Source organism: Pinus tabuliformis, chromosome 3_1 (genome assembly GCF_031772625.1).
Source record: "Pinus tabuliformis cultivar Carrire ecotype Pingquan chromosome 3_1, CPIR1, whole genome shotgun sequence".
NCBI lineage: Eukaryota > Viridiplantae > Streptophyta > Pinopsida > Pinales > Pinaceae > Pinus > Pinus tabuliformis.
Window position 1 is genome coordinate 955,441,429 of NC_142301.1, and position 8,557 is coordinate 955,449,985.

Below are 8,557 nucleotides of genomic sequence, written 5' to 3' on the forward strand. Positions count from 1 at the left end.
CTTGTAATTGAATTTTTTTTGTTAGCTCGATCGGCCTTGGACTTTCAATCCCAAGTGTGAGTTGTGTATGACCTTGGCATTGGTATTTACAATAACTTTAGAGAATGGGATTGAGTTCATGTGGAGAGATCAATGATCCCATCAAACATTCATGGAGAAGGGAAACATGCACAACAATATTAGTATTTATCTGTCAAGAGTGGGTCATCATTCGTAGAGTAAGAAGCCAAGCTCCTTCTTTTCCCTTCCTGAAGTGTCTGCCATTGGAAGGAAAATCAACGATCAATAATCGACGTGTCTAGCATTGATAATTTTAGACTTGCAGCTTCGCTCAGTCTTGGAATATGTTGTAGTAGCCTACAAATTTTTTTTAATTTCATGTCATTGTAAGTAGCTTTGGACAAAGAGAAAAGTGGACCATACACCTAGTAGGCAAAGTGATCTGTAAGGGATAGTAAGGAGAGCTCACAAGTTTCCTTATTAGAATTTGCTTCCAATTTGGTAAAATGTAGCTTCCATCCTTGGAATAGTCTTCCATTTCAGTCTACATTCTTGTTAGAAGGAGTTATATCTCTGCCACTTAATCGTAATTTCTGGGGGGGCTCCGAAGGCATTCTACAAAGAGACAGGTTTGGATATAGAAGGAAGATCGATATTTGGGGACTAATGTAACCTTGTAGGCATGGTAATGATGGGGAAGATACCCAAGAATGTCCTCACTATCCTCATTCACCTGTAGTCAACATTGACCTTCTCCTACATTTCATTCATTAGCTCTCCCTCCAGGTAGCAAATGAAGTAGATAAGTTGGTAGCTATGCAGTGGCAGATGGATTTCCATAATGGTGAAATAACTACTACAAAAAGGTGGGTTTTAAGACAATATTTGAGACAATTTTTGGGTAAATTGCCTTAACTTGAGACAAAAAATAAACTTGTGTATTGTCTTAAATATTGTCTTTAAGCGGGTGTCTCAAAAATTATTGTATTACAGATTATTGCCTTGAAAATTTTTGTCTTAAAGATTATTGTCTTAAAAAATTGTCTCTATAAAGACAATATATAACACAGGCATTTTTGTCTCTTTTGAGACAATTTCATTTTTGTCTCTCTTGAGACAATTCATTTTTGTCTCTCTTGAGACAATTTCATTTTTGTCTCTCTATAGACAACACTCGAATTAGAGACAATATGTCTTTAATACTAGCTATTGTCTCTCTAGAGACAATATAAAACAATGAATCTAGAAATATCTCACCATTGAAATAAATCGATATAAAAAACATTTAATTAAAAATAAACTACAAAATCGTTGATTAATTCATGTTAGCGCACAGTGGAATCGAACCACCAACCTCCTGCTTGTAAGGCAGACGCTCTTCCATTGAGCTAGCACACTTTAAAGAATTACGTGAAGAGTTATGGAAATCCTGAAAACTACATTTATAGCCATTGATATATATATATATATATATATAGATATATATATATATATATATTTTTTTTTTCCACTGGAAAAATCCATAATTTTTCATTAATCATAGAAAAATTACATATTGTAGATGCTGTTGCATATGCTATATCCTTAGTCACCACGGACTGATTCAAAAAAAGACACAAAAAACTATATACTGGCCAGATACACCACGCAGGGCGATCTGCCATAATATCAGTTGTAAAAGTCTGTTATAAGCCTATACATAAGCCACGCAGGGCACTTCAAAATAGAAACTATCATATATGTCTATGTACATTTACAAAAATTTTCATGTTTTTCAGTAGTAAAACAAAAAAACAGCCAGTGATCAAGGGCTCATGACCCTTTGGTAGTGCTGGTCTATATATGGACGATGGAAATAGCGGTATTCATTTGACCCCCGCTGCTCCTGAATCATCCACTCTCCTCTGGGTAGTGCCGAGGCCTCCTTGGATAGTTGGTTAGCACTGTTGTTATGCTCCCTGTAGATATGATTGCAAGAGATGTTGTTAAATTGTGCCTTGAAAATATTGACTTCATTCAATATATTACTGAGTGTGTGTATGTGACATGCAGTAATATCATTGAACCAGTTTATGATGATCTTTGAGTCTCCAAATATATTTAAATTGATGCAATGGTGTCCCAAGGAGAAATGCAGTAGGTGTCGGAGGGTAATGAGTTCAGCGAAGTTATTGGTTCCAACTCCTAAGCCCATCTTTACTTTGTAGAAATGTTGATCACTGATATAAAGAATGAAGCCACCACCACAGCCCCGCTGATTAGCAGCGCCATCAAAAAACACCCAAGGTGTGCTTTTGTCAATGATAGGAGGTGCGTGTGGTCTGCGCTCTCTGGGTGGCAGAGGGTCGGGCATTTCATTATAAGCTGAAACTATACCAGCCACAATGTGTGGCCAACACGCTGGTCTATTATCAAATATGGATCGATTGCGGGCCAACCAGATATACCAGCTGACAATCAAGGGGAGGCTCTGTAGTTTGGATCCCTTGTGTCTATTAGACCAGTCGTCCCAAGCTCTGCCAAGATCATCGCCAGCCCATTGCCCAGTAAAATGAATGGAGGAGGATAAGTTTTGCCAGAGAGTATGCAGGGCGGAGCAATGCAGAAAGAGATGAGTAGTCGATTCCGATGAGCATTTGCATAAGATGCACCAGGTTGGCCCATAAAAGGATCTATGAGAAAGGTGTTCCCCCGTGGGCACTTTATCTCTAAGAATACACCAGAAGAATAATCTGATTCAAGGAGGTGCTGTGAGTTTCCAAATATACTTCCACCAATATGAAATCTGTTCTGGTCTTTTGTGGAGAATCAAGGATATATATCCTGACTTTGGAGAGTAGATACCGTTCTCCGCATGACACCATACTAGTTCATCAGGGCCCTCTTTTATCCTGATGTGTGATTCAGATAGGGCAGAGATGTATTCCTGCCATTCCTAGTGCCAACATGGGGGTAGATCAAGTTGATGAGCAGATTTCCATGCTTGGGAAAATATACCTGTGTTTTGTTGATCTGCTATATTTGAAATTACCCTGATCTCATGGGAGTGAAGATACTGTATGAGATCTCTAGATAGCAGATGTCTTCCTCCTCCTCCAGTCCAAGGATCCAGACCTATACGAGCCAGGGAACCATCATTAATTCTCCAAACCAGATTGTCCCTGATATGAGGAAGAGAATGTAGCAGTGCCTTCCACACTGATGAGATGCCTGCAGTCGGCCAACTTGGCAGTCGAACCCAATCCATAATGTTTTGTGGCCAGATATACTTGTGATATGAGATAGAGGTCCATAGATTCTGACCAGTCAGTAGAGTCCAACCCATTTTTGCAGCAAGGGCTTGCGCGAAAAGAGGGAGATCTTTTAATCCCCATCCGCCCCATTTCTTTGGCATTGCAATCTTTTTCCAGCTAATCCATGCAAAAATTCTTTTGTCTTGATTCCCGTTCCAAAGATATCGATTGCACAGTTGCTGCAAACGAGTTAGGATATTCCTGGGAATCCATGCAAGTGCCATCCAGAAAACTGGGGTGGCCTCTAGGACAGATTTGATAAGGACGAGCCTGCCAGCCCTGGATAAATATCTATGACTCCAAATGGAAAGTCTTTTCTCCAATTTTGTAACAAGCCAGAACCCAATCTGCAATCTTCTGATAGGTAGGTTTTAACCAAAATCCCAGATATTTGAGTCCCCTATCCAGAGGGTGGATACAGTAAGGAAAAAGCTGATGTGCAAAATGGGACTCATGAATGGAGGTTCGAGCAAAAGTGATGGTAGATTTAGATTGATTAGCTAACATCCCGGTGGTAGACGAGAAAAGGAGGAGAATTTTGGAGAAAGTGCGGGAATCCCGAATGCTACCATCCAGTAAGATAAGAACGTCATCCACAAAAAGGAGATGAGTAAGAAAGCAATCATCAGAAATCTTGAGGCCACAAAGGTCTCCATCCCTCTTAGCCATTGCAATTAAACGACTAAGTCCCTCCACGACAATCAGGAAGAGGAGAGGAGATAGTGGGCAGCCTTGTCTTAGCCCCCTTTCAGAATGGAAGAAATGAGAAGCCGAGCCATTTATGAGGACACTGAAGGTGGGGGTAGTAATGCAGGCCATAATCCAAGTGATGAAATTATGAGGAAATCCCAAATGGGTGAGAAGCATCTTAATGTAAAGCCAGCTGACCCGATCAAAAGCTTTTGACAGGTCGATCTTGAGAATGATGCCCTTTTGGTGTCTAGTCCAGATAGAATGAATGGCTTCCTGAGCTGATCCAATGGCTTCATGAATCTGTCTGTGTTCAAGGAAGGCAAATTGCTGAGGTGCAATATGCCGGGAGAGAATAGGTCTGAGTCTGTTGGCAATGATCTTAGATATAATCTTATATAAGTAGTTACACAAAGATATAGGCCTATAATCATCGAAAGAGGATGGAGAATTAGACTTAGGAATGAGGGCAATGAAAGTCGAATTGATGGCATTGTATATAGATCCTGTAATTCTACTTTCTTCCACAACTTTCAACAGATCCTGTCCCAAGATCTCATAGAAAGCAAGATAGAATTCAATGGTCCAACCATCTGGGCCTGGACTCTTATCCTTCTTGAACCATTTTAACGTGCTTTCAAGTTCCCCAGAAGTTACCGGTGCAAATAGCTCTTCTGCTTCTTCCTCATTGACAAATCTTGGGAAATGGCCAGCCACATTGATAATATCAGCAAGATTTGCTCTAGGAGGGCTCTTATAAAGGTTCTGAAAATGAGAAGAGCCAAGGTGGGAGAGCTTATTGAAAGAGTCAGCAAAGCCTCCCTCAGGTAGAGGAAGATTCCAAATGGTATTAGAAACCTTTCTCCCCTTTGCATAGTTTTGAAAAAATCTAGTGTTGTCATCACCAGCTTTCAGCCAAATGGCTCTACTCCTTAATCTCAGGGATTCCTCTCGCTCCTTTAGTATGTGTGCCTTCTGGTTTTCCAACTCAATCAAATGAGACTTGTCTTCAGCAGAAATGAATCCCAGACTTCTTTCATCAAGCAATGAGCTCAGCTTAGATTCGATTTGGACCAGTTGAGAGTTCTCCCTTATAAGCTTCTCCCTAGCCCAATTAATAGAAAGGTGTTTGAGCTTGGATAGATTATTACAGAATCCTTTTGCCAAAGATTCAACTCTATTAATCGGGTTGGCAGCCCAGAAATCCGATACCAAACCAATGTAGGCAGGGTCCTGTAACCAAACATGGTTGAATTTGAAGGGGGTTTTAGGTTTATGGAGAGGTCCCAGAATCCCCAGATAGATAGGGGAATGATCCGATATGCCCCCCGAGCCCACCCATTATTTGTAATGGTGCAGATGCTGTAGGAGAGGACTTTTCATTAAAAATATGTCTAGCCTATGAGCCAGTGCAGCTTCACCCACCCTTCTATTTTTCCAAGTGTGAAGAGGTTTTTGCATGGGAACATCTACAAAATTGGTCTATTCCAAAAGGTTTGTCATGTATCCCAAGATAGCATCCACCTGTGTTGAAGACCCCCAAGATTCACTGAAACCCAAGGAAAAATTTAAATCTCCTCCAATGATAATGTGATCAGAAGTAAGGATTGAGAGAGTTAACAAATGTTGCTAGAACTGTTCCCTCTGATGACAGGGTCCATAAACATTAACAACTCGAAGGTTATTTCCAAGCTCAGCCGAGAAAATATCAATGCCCATAAATCCAGAGCCACCCCATGATGCATCAACCCTGATGGATCGAGGGTTGTATCTAATGGCAAGTCCTCCAGATCTCCCTACAGCATCCATAGCCAAGAAAGTCCAACTCGGGGCAAGAGATTGCAGGGAGCAGGTAATGTGATTAGCCGGACCAAGGTTTTCTTGTAGCAGAATAATATCAATCGATTCCACCTCAAAAATTCTCTGTAGGGCTAGTTTCTTGGAGGCACTAGCCATGCCTCTGCAGTTAAAAGACAGACACTTCATGGGGGAACTCCTCTCGGGGTATTCAAAGCTCTAAGGACCCCGTCAAGAGTGGATTGTCTGCCAGAGGCTACCTCTGCCCTAGCACGCTTTATGGCTTTGGAGAGATCAGATTTCCTCCCCCGGGATGACAATGGAACCGAACCTAGAAGGGTGAGGCCCAGTCCAGTCCGTCGAACCGGGGTACCATTGGTTAGGGTTCGGGAACGGAGAAAATAATGATGTGAGGTGAGACCCCGGAGGATGATGGCGAGATGGAGGAAGTAGAAAGTGATGGCAAAGAGGGGGCAGTAGTGGCAATAAGAGGAGGAGTCAACATAGTGCAGTGAGCCATGGAGGTATAAACAGAATATGCAACAACAGATGTGCTATAATCTAAAGATGAGGTAGAAGGGATCAGAGGAATACCCGAAGCTTTCACGGCTTCAGCAGTAGCTCGAGCCTTGGTAAGCGGCAGAGAGATTGGTTTGCGTACAACATCCACCGCCTTGTGCAGAGGAGAACTTGCCGTAGGGGTAGGACTCGGAGCAGGAGAGTGCAAAATGGCCGGCGAATCAATCCTGGATGGAGCAAGTGTAGCCTTTGGGGCATCCTCTATTTTCCTGTTAAGCGGGCAATCTTTGAAGATATGCCCCACCTTATGGCATCGTCGGCAGCGAAACGGAACCCCCTCGTAGTCCAAGATATGGACCCTGATGTACTTCCCCCACTAAAGTGTTATCTTCTCCTCCAGACCCTCGCGGGTGTCCAAGTGGACCAGAATATGGCGAGGGTTCGATTTTTCGATTCCACAAAAGTACGGTCGTGATCCAAATATGTGCCGAGAGCATTTCCAATCCTGATAAAGACTTCCTCGCACCAGTACTGTAATGGAAGCCCTGGCAAGCGAACCCAGAGAGGTCCTGCCCCGATTTGTTCTCGTTCAGGGTCAAATAACGGACTCCACCGCTTGAGAAGAACCGGAGCCATCTCGATGTGCCAGTACCTGGCAAGGACCAAATCAGTGTAGTTTTCCTTTGCAAAGTGTATAGAGAACCACCCCCTGGGAAGGATTTGAACCTCAGGCAGTTCCTTCAGCAAACCACCCCATATCTCCTTAACCCATAGGGTCAGTGTGTTGGCCGAGTACACTCTGCCATGCACATGCCCAACAAGCACTGTACTAGCCATGAAAGCAGCCTCCCCGATTATAGAGGTCTCGCCAAATCTGATGGTGATATCCTTTGTGGTAGCCTTCATGCACTTGGTCTTCCTCTTGCTCGTGCGAGGAGCGGAAGGGTGGTCCACCAAAGGATTTGGGACGCCTTCCGGGGGAATTTTTTTTGCAGACTTAACCTTCACCGCAGGGGTCTCAAAGCAACTCGATGGAAGATGAGCTGAGGAAGGAGGGTTTGGAGCTTCAGAAGCCAGGATGTCCGCAGGAGGCATAGAGAAAAATGTCGAAATGGATGGGTGATGATCAAATGAGGGTGATGGGGGTGTGTTCACGGTTAAAATGTGTAGGGTACCCAGAGAAAGGGGAGGGACATCCAAGGCAGATGATTCAATTGAGAGCGACCCGGAGAGAGGAGGCGCAGAGCAATGCCTAGGAAATGAGACCACCGGCGACGATAAAGGTGGTGTAGGTTCAGGTGTGGGTTGTGAGCCAGATGCTGGCGAGGAGAAACAGGGGTTCCAAATACGACACGATTCGGAAAGGGATCCTCGGAATAATCGAGCTCTTCAACCTCCATAGTGTCCCCCATGTTCCTAGCCAGAAATCGAAAATCGAAAGTGACGGAAAGAAATGGAAACGACGGGCAGCAACAGTCGGTTAACGGTACTCAGCTCCAGTAGACTACAATAATCAGCAGTAAAACCCTAGGGTTTTACCCTAATCCCGCACGGATGACCGAAACCATCCTTTCCCATCTCTATGAGGAGGTAGCTAAGAGAGCTATATATATATATATATTTGACACATGATCTATAATCTTTATAAAAACTATAATCATGCAGACCATATTTTTAACTTACTAAAACTAGCAATTGCCCCAAAAGGTGCAAAGAGAGGCGGATTATATCTCTAGCAAAAAATTTCAAAATCTTATATTAGTATACAGTTAAATGTTCATGTATACAGGCTATCTTGCTACAGTGGCATATCCCTGTGTTGGGATTTCATTCCATGTTAAGACTTCTTTTTCTTCATCTTCTTCTCCACACATGTATGTGTCTATTATTGTGTATATGCACCCATATAAAATTTATAACAAAATGTCTTGATTTCCAAACAAAACAAGGAGAATAATGTTTGTGTTCCATAATTTGTATAATTTGTGATTGAGTCGTTATCAAGCAAAGAAAATGAAATGGAGTGGATATATTCTCTTGCACCTTTTCAATCAGTTCTCCCTACTTAAAAGTTAATAGACCTGGAATAATTTTCCTTTTTAATTTTAATTTGATACATTCATGACATCATCCTAGCTCAACAATTATTCAGGGCCCTCTATGGCTTGGGAGTTCCACACTAGCCATTGTTTATGACAGTGAAGATTACTGATGACCAAGAACATGTGCTAAAAATGTCATCTATGTTGCTACTAAAT

The 8,557-nt window shown here is 42.4% G+C and overlaps 1 non-coding gene across 1 annotated transcript; it reads right to left on the reverse strand.

The window, feature by feature from the left end:
- Nucleotides 1–1,326: 1,326 nt before the first annotated feature.
- Nucleotides 1,327–1,398, reverse strand: TRNAV-UAC (transfer RNA valine (anticodon UAC)). The gene has a single exon. It is a non-coding gene; the product is annotated as a tRNA-Val (tRNA).
- Between the last annotated feature and the right edge of the window lie 7,159 nt (nt 1,399–8,557).